This window comes from Trifolium pratense, linkage group LG6, assembly GCF_020283565.1.
Source record: "Trifolium pratense cultivar HEN17-A07 linkage group LG6, ARS_RC_1.1, whole genome shotgun sequence".
NCBI lineage: Eukaryota > Viridiplantae > Streptophyta > Magnoliopsida > Fabales > Fabaceae > Trifolium > Trifolium pratense.
This window is the reverse complement of record NC_060064.1, coordinates 28,904,302-28,927,455: the sequence shown is the minus strand read 5'-3', so window position 1 is coordinate 28,927,455 and position 23,154 is coordinate 28,904,302. Positions and strand designations below refer to the sequence as shown.

The following is a 23,154-nucleotide window of genomic DNA, read 5'->3' as shown; positions in this document are numbered from 1 at the left end:
GATATTTTTATCAGTTGAGCTAAAATGTGTTGATTTTTTTTTTTTATTAGTAAATACAATCATGCATGTGAACAATATACAGCTGAAGAATTATAATCCAGTAAATAGGATAGGATACAATATTACAACATGTAAATCTATCTTAATTGTTTGTTGACACCCTTGACCACAACTCGGTAATCTTCTCAAAAGAAAACATTTAAAAATCTATCTTTAAGATTTTAATTTGTCATGTAATCTAATTGCTATAAATTCACCTCTTGAGGTTAATATGTGGGAGATTCGGAGTTTGAACTCCGACCTATATATAAAATGCAATATCCCTTTTCTATCACGAGAATGATTATAAAATAATGAAAATTTGTTAAATAAATTATGAATGGATTATTTTGATTTGCAAATTTTTATTTGATGACCTCCTTATTAAAGGTGTTAAAGGGACAAATTAACAAATTATTGTACTTAAGAGACGTCTAATAATTATTTTAAAAAATAAAACATCAGCTATATAAATAAATCAAAAGTAATAAAATAAAATTCTATTTGATACATGCAAAAAGTGGAAAACATGGATAAAATTTTCAAGTTTGTTAATGTTATGATCATCATTTTATCCATATTTCTTGCTTCAACACAAATTTCACACGGATGTAAGGCTATGCAATTGGGGGCAGCTGCCCCCACTATATGCTTACTTGTGTTTTGATTAGTATGTTATATTTAGTTTATGTTGCTATGTAAAATAGTGTTTTGCCCCCACTTGATAGCAATTATACATGAAAGAAAGATTTCATTTTCTATCCTTCAACACTTTTCACAAATACACAGTTATGAACAATTAGTAGGATAGTTAATGGGTAAAATTTATGTACGACTATTATTAAAATTTATGACAAATTCATGTTTTGATATATTTAATGTTGATTTTTTATATTCTAAAGCAAAATTGTAGTATTAATAAGAGATATAATAATAGAATATACTAAAATATCTTCTTTTTTTTTTTTTTTGTCACTATGAGTATAATTCAGTTGGTAGAAACATTGCATGTAATATGTAGGGACCGAAGTCCAAAACTTAGTACATCTAATTATCTTATATATATCACATACGAATTAAAAAAAAATATATTTATCACATATAATCTTGCCCCCACAAACTAAAATTTCTGGATCTGTCTCCTTTTTAAATTTTCTTCTTTACTTCTAACACAATATTTTATTCCATTTTATAACAATATTGTTTTTTCTCTTTTTACATTACAGCTAACATTCCATGTAAAACTGATCGTGATTGTCCGGTACTTTCCGTCAACCATGTTAGTCCAAAACCTATAAGAATGAAATGTCGTAAAGGTTTTTGTCACTGACAATCATAAAGCTCCAAAGATTATAGGATTGTTAGACCCCAAAAGAATCCACAAATTCACTACTCCATGAATTCTTGTTTAGTTATTGTGATCATCCATTAAATGATTTTTTTTTTATAATTTTTTAATTTCAGGTACCTTGTAAGATGATGCAAATGAAATTAAATAAAGCATAAAAAATATTATATATGGTTTCTTCTTCTATATCTTAATTTTGAGATATCATCATGGTCTTTCATTCAAGCATATCCAATTTTTTTTCTAGTAATTAAATTAAAAATTAGTTTTTAATTATGTTAGTTTTGAGTCTATGGTTTTATATTTATGTCATAATATTGATACATTTGTTTTTCTCACATTTCAATTAAAATTTCCCCTTCCTTTTATTTTTATCAACATCCTCAAATACTTTGTTTCCTTTTAAAAGATATGAAAAATTAAAATTCATGGAAAATTATAATAATTTACTGCAATAATTGTGCAAGTTTTAATTAATGTTTTACTGGTGATGTATCATCTTCAATTTATTAGATTTATTTATAACTCTATGAATTAACCTTAATTGTTCTTTGTAAAATATATAAAAATAAAAACCTTAATTTTTCTTGTGCTATAGGCTAATGCGTGTTTAATATACTCCTTCCAAACACAAATATAAAAAAAAAAATGTGTTTTTTAGATTCATTGAATAATGGATGTATCTGGACTATAATATAGTCCAAATACATCCATTATTCAATGAATCTAAAATGTAATATATACTTAAGTAAATTAATCATTTATTATTCTATATTCGCATTTATCATTAGAATAACTACAAGTGATATAAAATGAGCATAATACTACTAGTACCGGTGTGCATTGAAGTTGTCCGGGAAATTTTTTTAAGTAAAATTTTAAAAAAATAATTTAATGCTTAAAATTTCAAATTGTCTTAAATTTATATTTTTAATGAAAAATATGATGTATGATTTTAATTTGTTTTAAATTTGATGTAAGATTTTGAGAGTATATTACAAATATGAAACAAGAACAGATGAAACTAATGATTTTAAAGGTTCATGTTATGGTGGGAACTTGACTACCCATTTCATAAAATTGGGTCACCAGCCCATCCTACATGTCATAAATATAGTGGTTTAAAAATGTATCATTGAAAAAATTAATAAAGCATTTAATTATGCAATATAACTATTTATAATTACAAATTCACTTCATTTTAATTAATGCATATCCTACAAACCGTATCCCAATGGATATTTTCTCTTTAGGCCCCCCATGGTTCTTTTTCACCCTCAGGATTTTACTTTTTTGCCCTTCAATAAAAATTTCGGTTTCTACGAATCGAATTTTTTTTGCCTTGAAAACAATATTCGGTTTCTGTTAACCGAAATTTCCCTGAATTTGAACTAGAAAAAACTTCGGTTTCTGCGAACCGAAGTTTTTATCAAGGGCAAAATTAGAATATTAGAGGTATAAAAGATACATGGGGCCCGGAGAGAAAATATCATCCCAATGAGCTCTCCTTTGCAACTTTCAAAGCACAAATTGGAAACTAAAAGGTTGCAACTTTATTGGGTTCTTGCTACTACCTTATTTGGCGGCACTAAGTATTTTCATAAACCTTCACTCAAAAGGTAAATTTTTTTATATTATTATTCTATTTATTTATTATAAGAGATTAAAAAACTTACCGTAAACAAATTTATACATTGATAATGTAATTCTTTTTCGGTTATCATAATATTGATACAAAGTCTCCATTGTCATCTCTATTGAGAAACCTGTGGGATATACAATGTGGATTCTCCTCTCTCAACCAAATTTTCTCGATACTCATAAGTTATGAATGGAACCTCTCAACCAAATTTTTTGGTCTGCCACTAGTGCAAAATTATAAAGGTGAGCACTTTGGTGCAGCTAAATTTTAAAACTGCATCGGTACAGCATAATTAAACCAATAGAAAACTGACACATGGCTATTTTTGTTTTTTAGTGGACAGAAGATCATTTGTGCTCTTTTACGGTAACACCCTTCATCCTTTACAGAAAGTGTGTCAAGGCAAGTGTGTCCTTTACCATAATACCCTTCTTAATTTCTCTCACATTAGATCCTATATTTGCTTCTCTTTTTTTCTTTAATTTTTTTCTCAGGTTCAAATCCAATCTTCCTTTGATGCTTCGATCTTTCTCCGCCAACAACAATCACCGCCTCCCTCTCATCTACTGTCGGAGGTCAGCACCGCCGCTGGAACATGGTGGTTCGTCTCTCGGCCGCTCCACCATCTTCAGATCAAGTCTACCGTCATCGATCTGAACTTTGAACCACTTCAAAGAACCCCTACGTCCCTCTCATCCGATGCGGCATTTCTCCACTATGGGTGAGTACTCCTCTCTCAGTTTCATCTTAGATTGATTATTTTTGTTTGAGACCTGGTAGGTAAGGTGGTTCTTGGTAGCACTTCCATAGTGATTCCCTGATGAAATTCTAATGAATTTTTGTTTTGTTCTTTTGCTTCTTCTCTTGTTATGGAGAATGCTTAATAAATTTTTGTTGATTTTAAAAAAATCTTAGATTGATTTTCTCTAAGATTTTGTTCTAGTATACCAAAAAGTCTAGCATTGTTTGGAAATCGGGATTAACGGTAATTTATAAACAACCCCCAAACTCGGAACATATTCTAAGGTTTATGTTTGTTCTATACTTCTGTGCATTTGAAAGAGTTGACTTACCAAGAGTTAAAGTATTTTTAGACATGGACTATAGAGAAATTAATAAAATTTTCATGATCTGATCAATTCGTTGTGTGTATCAATCAGGTGTCTGTCTGTCTGTAATTCCAATGGAAAAATAACAGGTCAAAAACTCGCTTTCTTACTAGTTTTGTTTGACCCTTTTGACACCAACATTGCATCCTATGTAGATGATTTTGTTGCAATGGTGCCGTTTTTGCAATTTCCCCCCAATATTGATGATTTAAAAGTACACTAACTTGCTGAAATTCATTATCTTAGGTTTATGGTCAATACAGGATTTAATGCTTAAGTTTTCATCTTCTGCAGTGCCTATTTATATTCTTCTTTACATAGGGTGTCATTAATGTTATAGCTACTAGTTAAATGCATTTATAGGTGAGAAGGCTCTCTTGATATTGTTATAGCTACTAGTTCACTTTTGAATAAGTTAAGAGTTTATAGAGTTTTAAAAGTTTTTAAGATTCAGTGAACACATATGAGTTTGTGTTATCTTGCTTTTGGATAAATTGAAGAAGAAATGGTGTAATGGACAGGTTAAAAGTGATGCATCAATAACTTGTGTAATTCATTCAATTTTGATTTTAATTATGTTTTTTCTTTACTTTTTTTGTCTTCTGGTTCAATCTATTAATGATTGTGGTTGCTATTGATTTCAGGATTGGGGATAAGAGTACTAAAGGAGCTGCGACGTTGAACCTGAGAAGAGTTGGCTCCATACTGTGATGCATGATTTAAGAGTTGGCTCCATTGTAAGTGAAGTAAACTCCCTGATTTGTCGATTTGGCATTTTCATTGATGACTTTCTTATGTGATTTTCTTTGATATTTTTCTGCCCTTTAAGACTTTTGTAGTTTACCCTTGAATTTTTGGTTATATTGTGTAGATATCTGCGAGAATCCTTTTCTTGGGTTATATTGGTTATATTATTCTTGGCTGTATTAGTTTGGACTAGTCTGGTATTTACTGAATCAGTTGAAGGGAGCATGTTTTACTGCATCATTTTTCCTATTTAATTTACTAATATGTATGAAATTTAATGAAATAGATCCACTTGGAGGATTCCTATTAAGTGAGGCAGGGAATAAACAGAAGCCGGTGCACGTTATGAGTGTAGGTGCTCTATAGATCTTAAATCCCGTTCTTAAAACGGCAAATTACATAAGCCTATGATGAGTCTTCATCCGTCGCTATTTTTAGAGTCTTTTTAATTAAGTTTTTAATATCATTTTATTAGTTTAATGTTTAATTTAGAGTCATTTTAAATAAATTGCAATTTTTGGTTTATTGTGTCAATTAGATGTTTTTCTCTATTAAAATAATATTTTGTGTAGTTTTTATTTTCTTGGTTCAACTAAACACATTTATGCTTGAGAACAAATATTATTAATAGGTGTTTTAGTGTAATGGGTTGGTGTGAATAGAAAACAAACCAATGAATGCCCAAGAAAATGCAACATGGTCTTATGTTAAAGTGGCCCAAGAAGATACAGGAGGATCCATTGCCTATTGCATATAGGAAAAGCTGCGCAACGAGAGAAAGGGGAACACGCAGCAAAGCGGATCACGCATTATAGAAGAAGAAACCAGGGATTCCACACGCACTACAGGACGAGGAAAGGATTGAAGCACATCACATACAGCAAGGACGGAAACGGAAGAGAAATTGAAGAAGCAAAGGAAGGCAACGTGAAGAGCAAAGCAATCCATCTTGGGTTTATTCCTTTTCATCATGCTTGTTTCTTTAAATATTATGTCCAGCTAAATTTCCATGATTGGTCCTTAGGGGATTTTGATTTCTATTTCTCTTGAACGATGTGATTCTCATTTGAATTGATATATGAATTACGAAGTTAGTTTTTTTTTATTATTCCTTATGCTTAATGCTTTATATGAATTAGCTACTTATATGATGAATTCAATGATTTATTTTACTATGACGATAGGAATGAATCATCAATCTAGGAATAATTGATCGATTAACTTTCACTTAAGACATTTCGGATTGTTAATTGAGATTTTATAGATTAAAGTTTGTAATCCTCAATTGATCATAGATTACCTAAGACATTAGGAATCGATGATCAAGGGAGAGGATTATGTTACCAAGACATTGGGCATAATCATTTTTGATTTAATCTAATCGTGAAACTAAATTGAGTAAATTTGTAATCATACATGAAATTACCAAGAGAAGTAGTAATTAGATGAACCAAAAGGATCAATCACCTTTCTTCCATTGATTTGAATCCCAAGTTATTTCTAAGTTTATGATAAAAATTCAAACCAAGTTAAACTCCCCCCCTTTGCATTTTAATTATTAATCCTAAATTAATTTAATTGTTTTGTCGAGATTGAAACAATCCCTGCGGATACGAACTTTATAAATTTTATTACTTGACGACTATTTAGTACACTTGCTAAATCTCTATCAAGTTTTTGGCGCCGTTGCCGGGGATTGTTGATTAATTTTGACATGCCAATTTATTTTACTTAGGATTTTTTTTCCTGTTATTTTCATTTTATTTTTGTATATATGCAATTTTCTCTTTATGTCTTCTTTAGTTTATTTTGCTACTAAAAACTTTCTCTAAGTTTTGTAGCAATGAAATGGATTGATAATAGATTGGCTGACTCCGAAGAAATAGCTATCATTTGTTATCAACTATGTTTACTATCTTATGAGCAAGAGAGGTTGGATGCAAAGATTTCGAGATTGAAGGCGAGAAGTGATTTTTGTGGAGCGAATCATCACAATGACTATTGTGAGGAGTATTGTTTGAAAGAAAAAGAGCGCGAAGTGATCAACATTGATTACAACTTTGAACTCAAAAAGATTTTGGATGAATTTTTGAGGTCAAATCAAGGTTCATTTGACGGATTTGAAGTTGAGTGTGGTAATCTTGTTGAAAAAGCAAATGAGTGTGAGAAGTTGGTTGAGATGGAGATTAAACATCATGCTATTGGAGAAGAAGAAAAATTGAAAAACAAGAAGAATGGCATGAGAAGAGTGAATCATGTTGATCTCTACGTGGCATTTGAGTCTCAACCAATGGAATTTAAAGAGAGAAATCAGTTGCATAAAAATTTTCATTCTTCTCTAAGGTGGGAAAGTGCAAATTCAAAGAGCTTAGTTGTTGGAAGATGGGAACAGTTGCTTCTCTATGCTAAGTTCGTGGAATTCTTAACTAATAAGCGGAAAAAGAAGGATGATGTGTTCTTTCTCTCATTTAGGCCTCCCTAACAGTGGTTGAGGTGTCAAGCTAATGACGTTAAAAAAGCGCTTCTTGGGAGGCAACCCATGATAGGTAACTCGGTCTTTAATTTTCTTTTAATTTCTGCATTTTATTAAGTAATAAAAACCATTGTTGAATGAATTTGTCACTACTCTATCCTTATCTGTTTGAGTTAATATTTTATGTGTTACTTGATTTTGAGCATTTAACTAGAATGTGCTTGTTAGTTTGTTCTCCATCTAAGTAGTAACTGTCAACTTACATATCGATTGCTCTTTGGTTATATTAGTTTGCTGATGATTTTTGAGGAAATGATTTTTGTTTGTTTAGCATGATTCCTAATGGCTCTAATTCTTCTCTGTTATCCTAACTGTGAGGTCTTGAGCCTAAACACTTGAATTTCTTTCTTGACTATGTGAGTTCAACGTCTCTCCTATTCTCGAGAACTTGCTTGAATTCTCTTGATTGATTGATTGCGATGAATAATGCACCGAGGCACGTTTTTGTGAGCTTGAGCATTTGTAGCCTACCCTTGAATATTATAATCCCTTGCTAGCCCCTTTGAGCCTTATTGAATGAAAAATGTTTTGATCTTGCTTCTTTTTGAAAACCACATAATTTTTACAAAAAAAAAAAAAGATTTTCTTGAAGTTGATCACCTAACTTGTGATTTGAGCACAATGCTCATCATTAAGTTTGGGGTTGCTCTTGGGATTTGCAACCTATTAAGTTTGGGGTGGGGTACTAGAGAACTAAAAGAAAAATATTTTGAAAAAGTTTGTGAAAAAAAAAAAATGAAGAGAATGTCCCTCATGAAAAGAAAGGAAATGGTGAAAGAAATGAAAAATAAATAAATAAATAAAGAGAATGCAAAATGCATAACACCATGTTTGGAAAAAAAATGAATAAAAAAAAATTGTCGAGGGACTTCTTTGTGAAAAAAAATGTGAGCATGGAATGAGTTCACACATTGTGAATTCATTTGCATGAGAAAAAAAAAATTTGTGAAAACTAAGTTCTCTAGTATGAATGTGATGATTTTTGGGAGATCAATTGATTTGTCCACTTTTGTTTGAAATATGTGATCTTATAAGCTTCAAGTTTTTCTACCTAGTTTCCCAAAAATATCTACCCTTCAATAAACCTAAGCCACGCTATAACCCGAAAAGTCCTCGAAAGGTGCATATTCATTGTATGTCGATCGATTTTTAGAGTCCTTGCAAGCCTATGGTAGAAAGGTGTAGATTGTGTTGATTGAGTGTATGTCCGTAAACACTTGAGAGAATTTTGGTGAGATTGTGTGAAGAGAGAATTGAGCTTGATGGATGAATGTTGGATGAATTGTTTTGAATTTCCGATTGGTTGTTAGTAGATGAAAGTGACCTTGAGCATGATAATTTTTGTAAAATGACATGTTTTGTTCTTATTGATTACGGAGATAGATTAACATGAATGTTTGGTTGGGTGTTTGAGGTTGAGTTGCACTCTTTTGAAAGCATTGTTCCTTGAGGACAAGCAACAGATTAAGTTTGGGGTTGTGATGAGTCTTCATCCGTCGCTATTTTTAGAGTCTTTTTAATTAAGTTTTTAATATCATTTTATTAGTTTAATGTTTAATTTAGAGTCATTTTAAATAAATTGCAATTTTTGGTTTATTGTGTCAATTAGATGTTTTTCTCTATTAAAATAATATTTTGTGTAGTTTTTATTTTCTTGGTTCAACTAAACACATTTATGCTTGAGAACAAATATTATTAATAGGTGTTTTAGTGTAATGGGTTGGTGTGAATAGAAAACAAACCAATGAATGCCCAAGAAAATGCAACATGGTCTTATGTTAAAGTGGCCCAAGAAGATACAGGAGGATCCATTGCCTATTGCATATAGGAAAAGCTGCGCAACGAGAGAAAGGGGAACACGCAGCAAAGCGGATCACGCATTATAGAAGAAGAAACCAGGGATTCCACACGCACTACAGGACGAGGAAAGGATTGAAGCACATCACATACAGCAAGGACGGAAACGGAAGAGAAATTGAAGAAGCAAAGGAAGGCAACGTGAAGAGCAAAGCAATCCATCTTGGGTTTATTCCTTTTCATCATGCTTGTTTCTTTAAATATTATGTCCAGCTAAATTTCCATGATTGGTCCTTAGGGGATTTTGATTTCTATTTCTCTTGAACGATGTGATTCTCATTTGAATTGATATATGAATTACGAAGTTAGTTTTTTTTTATTATTCCTTATGCTTAATGCTTTATATGAATTAGCTACTTATATGATGAATTCAATGATTTATTTTACTATGACGATAGGAATGAATCATCGATCTAGGAATAATTGATCGATTAACTTTCACTTAAGACATTTCGGATTGTTAATTGAGATTTTATAGATTAAAGTTTGTAATCCTCAATTGATCATAGATTACCTAAGACATTAGGAATCGATGATCAAGGGAGAGGATTATGTTACCAAGACATTGGGCATAATCATTTTTGATTTAATCTAATCGTGAAACTAAATTGAGTAAATTTGTAATCATACATGAAATTACCAAGAGAAGTAGTAATTAGATGAACCAAAAGGATCAATCACCTTTCTTCCATTGATTTGAATCCCAAGTTATTTCTAAGTTTATGATAAAAATTCAAACCAAGTTAAACTCCCCCCTTTGCATTTTAATTATTAATCCTAAATTAATTTAATTGTTTTGTCGAGATTGAAACAATCCCTGCAGATACGAACTTTATAAATTTTATTACTTGACGACTATTTAGTACACTTGCTAAATCTCTATCAGCCTACATATATGACTATATTGAAGTGTCTGGAATGTCCATGCCCCCAGATCTGTAACGTTGATGACACAAAAATTGACATTGGATAGATTTGTACTTGATCGGATCTAATCCTTCAACCTGAAACAAATGAACACCGCACAAAGACGGGAAAACAAAATACACTGCACAGAGACGGCACAACAGAATACACCGCACAAGGACGGGATAACAAATAACACAAAACCAAACAAATATGTGAAAAATCACACTTATTTAATAACGAGAAAGAAAAACAATTTGGAGGGGTGATTTTAGGTCAAGATTTGACCTGAAATCACCCCTCTTTGATAAACTAAGAAGAAGAAAAAAGGTGACGGTTAGGGTTACAACTTAGGAGATGAGAGAAAAAGAGAGATTTCCGTCACTTGAGTGACAAACTTGATTCATTTTCATTGATTATTTTGATTGATTCATTATTATTTTAGAATAAATTTGTATCGAATTTATTGAATCATTAAAGTATTTTGAAATCTTAAAAGTCTGTGTTATAAATCTCACAAATTCTTGTGTTAAAAATCTTGATTGTAAAAAGTCTTTTAAAATAGTCATCGGAAATCTCACAAAATCAATACAATCTCGCAAAATCTTTTAAAATTTTCAAGATCTTTTTTGTCAAAATAATCTTGTGAAACCCTTAAATTTATTTTAAATTTATGTAAGATTTGTGGAGTATACTACAAATTTCGGACATCTCAACTTATCAAACCAGTATGACTAATATACCACAATGTTTAACCCACAAATCATTCATGCCTAGAAAACGTTTAGCCCAAAAAAGGTTAGAATTACTTTCAAGACCACTAACAATATTATCATCATCATTGTTCTCAGGTAAGACCCATTCCTTTTTACTCCAAACACGAGAACCATAAGGCCAAGTAGTTTTATCGACACGTGAATCGAAGAGGTTACAATCAAGGTTGTCAGAACCGGACTGGACCGGCTGATCGGACCGTGAACCGGTCATGAAACCGGCTTGATTATGATAAAAAACTGGATAGAAAACCAACCGGAAAAAAACATGTGTGAAATCTGGCACGCAGTGAACACAATGCTGCACAAGATGCTATAACATATGTTGCAGCAAGACAGGCGCCGTAACAACCCAAGCCATGACTCAATAAAGTAGTAAGATTAAATGGGTTATTGCATAAAATGAGGTGATGCAATATATGGATTAAGTGAGATATGGAAGGTTAGTAAATATGAGAAACTTGGAAATGGTATCCTTGCAATTAAGTGCACATGTGATCCTTATAAATATGACTATTAGTAGTGAAAGAGACTAAAAAGTAAGACCTCTTCCTTTCTCTTCCTGGCCTGACACTCCTTCTCTCTCTACCTCCATGAGAGCTCAAATTTTACTTTTTCAAAATTCTTATGAATCAAGAGCTGCATGTTACTCCATAAGCTTCAGTGTACCCTTTTAACTCAAAAGAATGAATTTATCCTTCAACCTCCTCCTCCATCTTCATTGTTAGAAAAACCCTTATTCTCTAGAAAACACCAATTCATCCAATTGCATGTACAAATCCTGGAGCAAATCACCAATCTGAAAGCATCTTACAGGAAGGGTAAGTAATAGAGTTAAACTTCCCTCTTCAAATTCCTTGTTCTAACAAGTTCATTCCATTTGGTGTTAAAGAGGATTTATAGGATTTAATTAGTTCCATTTTGGTACTTTTATGTAAGAATTTGTGAAGAAAAGGTCATGGGTGTTTGAGTAGAAGGTGAGAAATCAAAGATTAAAGGACTTGAAGTTGGTGGCAGCAGAAGCTGCATTGTGGTTGTTGTTGCAGAGCAGTCTTGCTGCTGCATGTTGTTGATTCTCTCACTATCAACCCCACTCTTGGTCAAAGGTAAGAAAACTCAAGCTCTTATCCTTGTCTTTAGAAATGTTCCATTCCTTTAGTGTTAGAAATTCTACTAATCACACCTTTGGTAATTGTATGTGATATGTTTGGGGTAAGAGACTTGATTAAATGTTTGGAGCTTGGCTTTGAAGGAAAAGTGGAAGTTGTGAAGGTAAGGAAAATATTCTGCATAATTTTCGTATGGACATACTCTCAGTAATTGGGTGATACCTTTCAAACCGTAACTCTGTTTCGAATGGTGTTTACATGTATGGAAAGCTGACGAAATTCTCGTCGTCTAGATGCCAATTTCGTAGAATTTCGATGAATATTGAGGTCTGGAGACCAGTTTGAAGTTAAAGGTCTGATATGGAGATTATGCAGAAAAATTAGGATGCGGGTTTAAAGTACTTTGGCTGGAAATGTCGGTGGTATTCTTCAAGCGTCAACTCAGGTGGGTTCCCTTAGAGCCTTAAACTCTAGTTAGTTTAGTACCATAGTTTCCCCAAATAAAGAATATGTATGACAACATTAGTTTAGAAAGTAAGTTAAGATATTCCCCAAAATTATGATGCATGATAACATTAAGGATTTTAGGACTACAATGTGTGTGAGGTGGATTAAATCCCCAAGTCCACCTCTACTATAAATGATGGATATTGGTTAATGACTATGACCGGATGAATATGGTTTGTAGGTGGCAATTTAATGAATTTATATAGAAAATGCAAAATAGAGTATAGAACTGGTGTATTCGCTAAGCGAGAATTAACTTCGCTAGGCGAGCATAGCATGATAGTACACTGCATACTTACTACTTTTCAAGCTTAGCCACTCGTTTTAAACCCTTATTCATTCTGGAACTTTTCCATAGACAATATACTGATATACTATGTTTATAGCGTCAAACACACTTCAGGAAATTACGTATCAGGAATCAGGACAGTTTAGAAATACCTTGGAAGGGAATTCATGGGCAGGATGACAATCAGGATTATCAAGTTAAGTTAGGAAAGTCAGTCAATCATGGTGGTTACTTTTGTACCACGTTATGGGATTCAGTAGAATCCAATTATGTTATGATTGTGAGCTTCAGCCGTGCCGATGTATATTATTATCGCAGACGGATATGTCAGGCCTCTGAGACCGGCTCACCTCAGAGTGTCTTTGTTATGAATAAAACCAACAAGATAATAATTTGTGATACACCTTTATGATATTATGTTATGTTATGAATTACGTTATAAAATTATGTTATGGACTGACTATCAGGATTAGAGGACTATATTAGTTCACGAGTTGCCCCGGTGTAAACACCAATAGTAACTGGGTAGTAGGAATCCACTGAGACGAAGTGACTGTTCTCATCCCCACTTATTTGATTTCAGATAAGCAGGTTGATCGAGATATCTTGGTTTGCTAACATGAAGATTCAAATACGCGGATTACGTTAGGGAGCTGACATCATGTTAATCTTATTATTATATAAGATTCAGTTTATTTGAGTTCAGTAGTTAGCTTAATCATGTATTTATTTAGTGGATTATTGTAATCCTATTCATGTATTTGATCTTTATGTAATGATGATTAATGTTTCCCGATTCAGTTATGTTCACTCTTGTCGATATTCTAGATAAATTGACATGGGGTGTTATAGGCGCTGAATAAAATAAAGCAATAAACGACAGAATAATAAATAACACAGATCGTTTGTTAACCCAGTTCAGTGCAACGTCACCTACTCTGGGGGATACCAATCCAGGAATGAATCCACTATAATAGCTCTAGTTCAAAGCCCTCGACCAACACCCGGTACTTGACTTATCACCTAGACACTACCCGTGCAATCCTACATAAGAACCTCTTAGATAATGAGACCCCGTCCCAAATTCCCTCTAACAACACGTACCATGTTGCTGTCAATAATAACGATCAAGATGGAGACACTCTCCTAGAAACTAGACCACACTCTTGCTTAAAAGCTTTTGAGTGAATCACACACGCTAACTTCGTGCTTCAAAGTTTAGGAGTAGCTTACAATTAACAACCAAAACACAGTCCTAAACTTGCATCAAATTGACACAAGAAAGGCTGACAAAAGACACAAACTCTAAACCTTAAAAACTCACACTTAGTAAACAACACGGTTTAGAATACATGAGTAGAATAGCTTGAGGCTTCACATATTTATAGTCTTCAATTGTCTTGATGGGCAAGCTAGGTCTTCAGACAAATACAGCTGTAGGAATTGCGGCCAACCCTAAATTATTTCCAGAAATATAATTCATGTGTTACCAAACAAAAAAAAAGCGCAAAAAATATAATATAATTATATTTTTGTTTTAAATAACATTCCTTCAGCCGACTTCAATAAAACTTGCTGAGCAAGGCTCGTTTTGCCCAGACGCACGTGCCTGAATATATAATTGAAGCAAATCTTGACTCAGATTTGAAATAAAAATTCTGCACGAAAAACAGAGCATCAGGATGCTGTACTATAATGCTACAGCACCTCAGTCCAGCATCTGACTGGTTGGCTTTTGCAAAATGTAGCCAATCAAAACACCAACAATGTGAACCGGTTTCGAACCGGGTTGAACCGGACGGCCGGTCCGAACGGTTTTGCAATTTTTTTTTATAAAAAAAAAATAGGGCAAAATTTATTTTTTTTAGAAAAAAAAAATAAATCTGAAACAACGTAGGAATAGGAAAAGTTGTTTTTCATCTTTTTATTCTTCTCTCATCGGTCATCACGTAAAAACGCTTAACATCTCCTCCACCCTCTTCAACCTTGCGACAAACCATCACGTGTAATGCATGTTGTCAATTGATGTTATGGTGCTATTTTGTGTTATTGAACTTAGTTTATTATATAATTTTTAATTTGGTTTGAATTATAAATTTTATTTTATTTTGACCTTTGATATTTTATCGTTTAATGTGTGAAATTATGAAATATTGAACAATTATTCATATATTTTTATTTATATATTAATTAAATTATATATTTAATTAAAAACGGTTCGACCCCGGTTGAACCCGGTCCGACCAATTGAACCTTGAACCAGTGAGATCGCCGGTTCGATGACCGGTCCGGTTCTGACTACCTTGGTTACAGTAGTAAGCGCCGTTGAATTTCTTGAGAGTGGTGAGGTCGTGTTGAACGTCGAGGAGGTCGCCGGATTGAGATCAGACTTCGTCGAGGAAGTAGTATTCGACATTTCGGTGGAACAAGAGCTGAGAGACGTAAATGTAGGATTCTATTTTTTAATTTTTTTTTATTAAAAATGAAAATGTAATTTTAAATTAAAAGGTTGAATGAAAATGTTAATTATAATATCCGGATCAGCAAAGTCATCGTCCGCCAAATAATTAGAAATTTGACATGTCAGAAATATTTTACCTCATGAATTCTTTTAAAAGTTTTGAGATTTTGCAGTGATATAAATAAATAAAATTCACTTCATGGACTTTTTTTGTGAAAACAATTTTTTTATTTTATTTTACGGTGATCAAAATCAAAAGTGACATTTTTTTTTGACGATATATTTTTAGGGACCAAAAACAATATAGATGCCTACGCATAATATATACAGGGACGGATCCAGAAATTATTTACACGGAGGGCCTAATTTCTTTTTTTAATAATAAATAATAGAGTTAAATATATTTTTTGTCCTTATAAAATAACAAGTTTTTATGTTTAGTCTTATTAAATTTTAACTGAAAACATCCTCTAAAATCTTGTAGCTAGTTTGATAAGAATAGTCCCTATTTTTAAATATTTTTACAAAAAATTGACTCTTAATTTTATAAAGACAAAAAATATATTTAACTCAAAATTATAAGATATAAAATCACAATAATTTATTTAGAAGCACCTAAAACAAAAGTGTGTAAAATGTCTTTAGCAACTCATATATGCATCGGGAGGGGGTTGGAGCCCTTGCTTACCCCCGGGTCCGTCCCTGAATATATACACATAAAATATAAATGTCAATTATCTATAAAAGAATCCATGAGACCAGACATTAGCAAGATCCTTAGTTTAACACCCCGTTCTAATGTTGAAGAATTCTTCTTTTCGGTGATGATTTCCATTGGCACATGTTCACAAAAGTTTATGCAATATAATAAGATTTGTCCCTAGGGTTTTCAAACATTTCATTTTGAGCAATTAATAAAGTATGTCATCTCAATTTTGGGAAAATTAATTAAATGCTCTTAATCTCATTTAAATTGAATTGTAGTAATTTTTTTTCACTTCCAAGAATATGTTCCCATGAACTGGATTTACCATATCCTAAGATCTAGTTTACGTGAGGTTTTTGGGCCAATAAAAATAAGAAAGTCCAAAAAGATAATTTTTTGTTAGCTTAAATGCAGTTTTACTCTCTCTGTTTTGATTAAATCGAAATTTTATCTCATATTTTAAAACGCGGACTTTTAACCCCCTGTTTTATAATTTTTTGGATTTTGCCCTCCTAAAATTCTGCTTTCGAGTCACACCTTAAAAGCTTCCCACACAACTCAATTTGGATCAATAATTCACCAAACGTATACTGAAATGACCGTAATCGAGTTATCTTTCCACATAATCAAACCCCACTAAATTTGGAGTAACAAAGAGAGATTAATTACCGTTTTAGTGAAGGCATGTCCCCCAAATTCTGAACAAAATCTGCTTTCGAGTCACAACTTCAAAAGTCATTGCCTTGGTTCTGTGGTCATTGTGCCACGTGATTGTGCTTATCCCATTTTAATGGGCCTTCATGTGTGTTAGGCTTTCGGATGATCTGGAACACTTTATTTAAGTTATTTATGGTTTATCCTCATCTTCAATATGTTGATTTTAGTTATATATATATTTTGAAAAGGAACTTAAACTTCTTTTTCTATTCATTTTAAGAAAGAAAACATTTTAAAATCGATCAACACAATTCAACTCCTCCCTTCTCCCTCCCTCCTGATAAAGAACTTAATTTTGTTATTTTAAAAAAGAAAGAAATCAAAGATTTTAAAATCGATCAGCACTATTCAACCCTCACCCTCCACTTTGTTGTGTTTCCTCCGTTCACCTTCATTTATATATTTATGGGGCTAGCTTAAGGTGTCACAAATAATATTATTCTTATTTTGTGATTTTCACTTTTTTTAATTTATCATGTAGCCAAATGGCAAGAAATTCACCTCTCGAGGTCAATAAGTGAGAGATTTTAGGTTTGTCACAAAAGAGAGGGGGATTTCGGGTTCAAACCCCGACCCTAATATAAAATACAATATCTCTTTTCTATCATGAAAGGCTATAAAGTAATGAAAATTTGTTAAAAAATTAAGAATGAATTATGTTGATTAGTAAATTTTTACTTGACCTCCTTACTGAGGTGCTAAAGGGACAAATTAACACGTTGTTGTACTTAAGAGACATCTAATAATTATAAAAAAAATTGAAAGTTTTTTTACAACTCTGTAAATATTGAAAACTATTGAATTATAAAATAATGAAAATTTGTTAAAAAAATTAAGATTGAATTATTTTGATTTGTAAATTTTTACTTAACCTCCTTACTAAAGGTGGTAAAGGGGCAAGTTAACACATTATTGTACTTAAGAGATGTTTAATATTATTAAAAAAATAAAAAATTAAATGTCTTTTTTATAACTCTGTAAGTATTAAAAACAATTTATTTGATGTAAGGATAGCATGAGCTATATAAATAAATCAAAAAGTAATAAAATAAAATTCTATTTGATACATGCAAAAAGTGGAAAACATGGATAAATTTTCAAGTTTGTTAATGTTATTATGTGGGAGATTCGGAGTTTGAACTCCGACCTACATATAAAATGCAATATCCATTTTCTATCACGAGAATGATAATAAAATAATGAAAATTTGTTAAATAAATTATGTATGGATTATTTTGATTTGTAAATTTTTATTTGATGACCTCCTTAGTAAAGGTGCTAAAGGGACAAATTAACAAATTATTGTACTTAAGAGACGTCTAATAATTATTTTAAAAAATAAAACATCAGCTATATAAATAAATCAAAAAGTAATAAAATCAAATTCTATGTGATACATGCAAAAAGTGGAAAACATGGATAAAATTTTCAAGTTTGTTAATATTATGATCATCATTTTTTTCCTATTTCTTGCTTCAACGCGAGTTTCATATGGTTAACCATCTTTATCTCCTTTTTAAATTTCCTTCTTTCCTTCTAACACAATATTTTATTCCATTTTATAACAATATTTTTTTTTTCTCTTTTTACATTACAGCTAACATTCCATGTAAAACTGATCGTGATTGTCCAGTAGTTTCCGCCAACCCGTTCAAGAATTCAAAACCTATAAGAACGAGGTGTCGTAATGGTTTTTGTATTTTGAGATAAGACATTAAATGAATTTTTTTATAGTTTTTTTAATTTCACGTACTTTTGTAAGATGATGTAAGTGAAATGAAATAAAGCATAAAAATTATTATCTACAGGTTCTTCTTCTATATTTTTTTTTATAAGCAAACAATATATTATAAAGGAGTACAAAGGGATACTCAATCCCTTACAATATAAAGTAATTTATAGTATGCTTTGAAGACTTATAATAGGTTCTAAACACCATTCAGAAAAAGAGAGAGAGGACTTACGGCCAAAACGATCCCTAAACCAAAGCCAAGAAAAAGTTTTAATATTATCTACAAGTTTGGAAGCATCAGGTAAGACTCCATTAAAAACAACATTATTTCTAAGCTTCCATAAGCACCATGTAGTGGCCAGTCAAGTCAAATGACGAATCCGATTAACTTTTTTTTATTTAACCAAATGATAAAGAAGTTTTCTCTCCCGACCCCCCTCATTTCTTTTCTACCCCCTGAATTTCCATTTTTGCCCTTGGGGGTACTTCGGTTTATACGAACCAAAATTTTTTGTCATGCTAAAAAATTTCGGTTTATATAAACCGAAATATGGTGTTCCAATTTTTTTTCTAGCTTTCCTGCATAAATTCTGCATGAGACTCTCAACTTCCACAATTTATTTGAAATACTGAACGATGTCCAATTTGAGTAAACGACCACTCGTTGGAAAGCTTAGGGTGTCAATAATACAAATATAATTTTTTTTTTAGGGTTAACTATCCAATTGGTTCAGTTTGATCAAATAATGGGTACTGGTACAGAAACAGAGCATAAACTTTTCTCAAACTTGTAGGTAGATTTTCTCATACTATACTAAATGAACTTTAACAATTCCGGTGTCAATCTTGTATTAAATTTTGTCTTCATTACACTGGATTAAAAATCATTAGCATACGACTTATATTCAGAGAGCTATGATAAATTTACCATAGGTATCTCTACAACATTTTGCAGAAACTTTTCTCAAACTTGTAGGTAGATTTTCTCATACTATCCTTAATGCAATTTAACAATTCCGGTGTCAATCTTGTATTAAATTCTTCCTTCTTTACACTGAATTAAAAATCATTAGCATACGACTTATATTCAGAGAGCTATGATAAATTTACCACAGGTATCTCTACAACATTTTGCAGAAAATTTTCTCAAACTTGTAGGTAGATTTTCTCATACTATACTTAATGAAATTTAATAATTCCGGTGCCAAACTTGTAGTAAATTTTGTCTTCTTTACACTGGATTAAAAATCATTAGCATACGACCTTTATTCAGAGAGATATGCTAAATTTACCACAGGTAGCTTTACACGAATTTTCACATAAATTTTTCTTCTTTTTGGGGGTATATGTTATTTCGGTTTATATAAACCGAATTTTTTTCCATGTTTAAAAACTTCGGTTTATATAAACCGAAGGTTGTTGGCAAAAAAATTTCATACCGCAAGAGGCAAAATGAGATTTTTGGGGGGTAGAAAAGAAATGAGGGGGGTCGGGAGAGAAAATGTCAAGGATAAAAAGTGATTCCAACCTTCCAAACCTGCCGGTAAACTCTGTCTTAATCATCTATATATAGTTTCCCACACACCTTTAACAAAAGAGCAATTGAAGAATAGATGGGAACAGTCTTTCGTATGCATATAACAAAAAATACAAGAAAGATCATGCGGGTTCACTACAAGAAAATAAGCATTTTGCGACGATTAATATTGTAGGTTGCAACGGTTGAAACCGTTGCAATTGTACATCTGCGACGGTTCTTAAACCGTTGATGATTTGTGTGTCGCAATAGAACTTTGCGACAGTTTTGAAAACCGTCGTTACAGCCGTTCAAAACCGTCACTTTATTTTTCCCACGTGATACTAGATTTAATAGTATAGTTTGCAACGGTTTCAAACCCGTCGCAAACTATTTTTTTTAATATTAATTTAAAACATTTTTTATTCATTTTGATAGCTTATTAAATACTCCCTCCGTCCCAAAACTTTAGTCTTTTTGCAGTTTTGCATGGAGATTAAGAAATGATAAGTAAAGTCATTTTTACTCTTACTTTATTAAGAAAGAGAAAATATATTTAATTAATGTTTTAACTTTTGTAAGGGTACAAATGGTAAAGTATCAGTAATTGTGCATTGATTTTTTAAAAGAACTAAAGTTTTGGAACAAAATTAAAAAGCTAAAAAGACTAAAGATTTGGGACGGATGGAGTAATAGTTACAATATATCCATACAAGATTAAGAAAATTAAAATACACAAATATATAAATATAAATAATTTAATCTCATTTATATAATTCATTCAATACTGACAACATTCATACATACATTTTTTAATTAAAATACATGAAACTCCATAAGAAAAAAGAGAAAACCTAATCTAGTTCAATCATTTAAAAAACTAAAACCTAACTATTAGTAGAGTGGCAAAACATACAAAACTCCGAACTCCAAAATATTCCTTTTTGAATCAAAATATCTCAATATTTCTAATATGTGATGTTGCTTCATGATCCTTAATTAGTGCTAACTAGACTCCAAACACCTGCCATCTGTGCCAAAGAAAGAATGAAAGTTCAGGTGTATCTTTGCTTATGGTACCTCTTTATCAATTGATATTTTAATTAGCGCAAGCTGGATAAGTACCAAACTTATACAAAACATAGAAATTATTGTTCTACTTTTTTTTTTTTTTGGTTTGTGAAATTATTGTTCTTCTATTCACATCAATACCAGACTAGCGTTATGATGCATACAGGCGTACTACGGCAGCTGCAGAATTAAGCACATATTTTCTATACTTAACCCAACTCACCTTGTGAATAACACCATTTTTCACCACACAAATATATCATACGACAAAACAATGACAACTCATGGCACAAATATCCCAGGTTCAAAGCTAAGTTTGTAAACACTATGTCATATAAGTCACAACAAATAAAAATTAAAATGATTGAAGAACATCATCCATACCTTGGTAGAATGGTATCTGACTGTCTTCAGACCCCCAACTTTCGTTCTTGATTAATGAAAAGATCATTGGCAAATGTTTTCACAATTGTTCATCTTTCATGAATCCAAGAATTTCACCTCTAACTATGAAATACAAATGCCGCCGATTGTCCCTATTAAATTAATCATTACTTTTATCCTGAAGGCAATACAATAGAATCAGAATGTTGTGGTGTTATCTTGTGGTTTTTGGGCCAATAAATTGTGTGGGGCATAGACTCCCTATTTTCTCATTAGTACATTATGGTTGTCTATATTAGCACAATTTTTTAGAAACCTTGTCGGCGATTACAGTTATTAAATATGAAAAATGTTAACTTGTTTCTTAAGGCACATTTTAAGGAGTTGAGATCCTCTTCATTTTCAATTATTTCCATTTCTTCCATTACTATATAGTTTTAAAAATATAAATACAACAGTGTGACATTTAATGAAGTCAAATCGCTTTCATACACTCCAAAATATTTAAAAACTTTATTAATAGAAAAATGGAAATAATTGAAAATGGAGATGATCCCAACTCCACTTTAAGGTATCAAATGTGGAAATTTTATCTTGTAAATTGTGCATTCAATTTCTCAAAAGCTTAAACTTTAAATTTCACAATAAAAAATTACTATTTTTTAAAATCCTTAAATATTACAATAGTACTTTCTAATTGCTAGTTAGTGAGTGTTACTTATAATTGTGTGTTTGTAGTCTAAAGCATGTTTCTAACCTTTATGCACAAATTTCTGAATATGAAAGTGAAACAGAAGAAGAGGGAGCGATGACTGAACAACAACAATGAGGGATTATGCAGTATTTGACCCAAAAATAATGAGCACTGGCCTATGGGAAGATCTTGAAATCCTTCGTGATTTGCCAACAATGTACCTGTGGTGCTTATGCTAAAATCAAGAAACAAAGAGATATGGAGTATGACATTTATTTTTTGAAAGGATTGAATGATACATTCAATAATGTCAAGTCCCAAATTCTCATGCAAGAACCTCTCCCTGATGTTAGCAAAGTGTTTTCTTCTGTCTTACAACATTGAAAGACAACTTTCTGGTGCTATGATCCATTATTCTTCCCAAGTTCTTTTCACAAATTCAACAAACAATAACACTCAAAATTGTTTTCAGCAAAAACGAGTTAAAGGTCAAGGCAAACCAGTTTCAATTTCCAAGACTTGTTCCTCTGCAAAACAAACTCGAGGTTGTCCTATAGGGTAGTGGTTCGTCGTCAGAATCTTCCACAAGCCATCCGCCACTAGGAATGCACCTGCCATCTCTTCCTCTTTGCCTCACTTTATAAAAAATGAAATATTAATTAAAAAAAATTGCACATTCGACTCTTCCATAAACCCTCGAATGTAGAATAATTTGAACTTACAAGGTTCCTAAACCCTCGGACACAGTCTTATTGGAAAAATTACAACATCTGAAGCTTTCATAGCCCTCGAATGTTCAAAACTTTGAACATCCAACGTTTACGAAAGCCTCGGATACATACATGGCTTTCATTATGACAATCATGTTAAAATGAAACTAAATTTAGTAATTATCTTAAAAAATAAAATATAAACAGCTAAGATATTCTCAAATGAGATAGTCATGCTAAAATGAAAAATCATAAGAACAGTTCCTGCCCTTTAGGACAAAAGAAAGTAAAAAAGATCATAAAA

General features: G+C 31.8%; 4 long non-coding RNA genes across 4 annotated transcripts; all 4 read left to right on the top strand.

Moving 5' to 3' along the window:
* Positions 1-512: 512 nt before the first annotated feature.
* Positions 513-1,573, top strand: LOC123888844. Its single transcript, XR_006802303.1, has 2 exons — positions 513-650; positions 1,266-1,573. It is a non-coding gene; the product is annotated as an uncharacterized LOC123888844 (long non-coding RNA).
* Positions 1,574-3,429: 1,856 nt separating this feature from the next.
* LOC123888845 lies at positions 3,430-9,591 on the top strand. Its single transcript, XR_006802304.1, has 2 exons — positions 3,430-3,750; positions 4,783-9,591. It is a non-coding gene; the product is annotated as an uncharacterized LOC123888845 (long non-coding RNA).
* A 1,234-nt stretch (positions 9,592-10,825) lies between these two features.
* Positions 10,826-13,706, top strand: LOC123888847. The gene is made up of 4 exons (XR_006802307.1): positions 10,826-11,775; positions 11,894-12,060; positions 12,172-12,508; positions 13,443-13,706. It is a non-coding gene; the product is annotated as an uncharacterized LOC123888847 (long non-coding RNA).
* Positions 13,707-17,707: 4,001 nt separating this feature from the next.
* LOC123891619 lies at positions 17,708-18,548 on the top strand. Its single transcript, XR_006803172.1, has 2 exons — positions 17,708-18,237; positions 18,341-18,548. It is a non-coding gene; the product is annotated as an uncharacterized LOC123891619 (long non-coding RNA).
* The last annotated feature ends 4,606 nt before the right edge of the window (positions 18,549-23,154 follow it).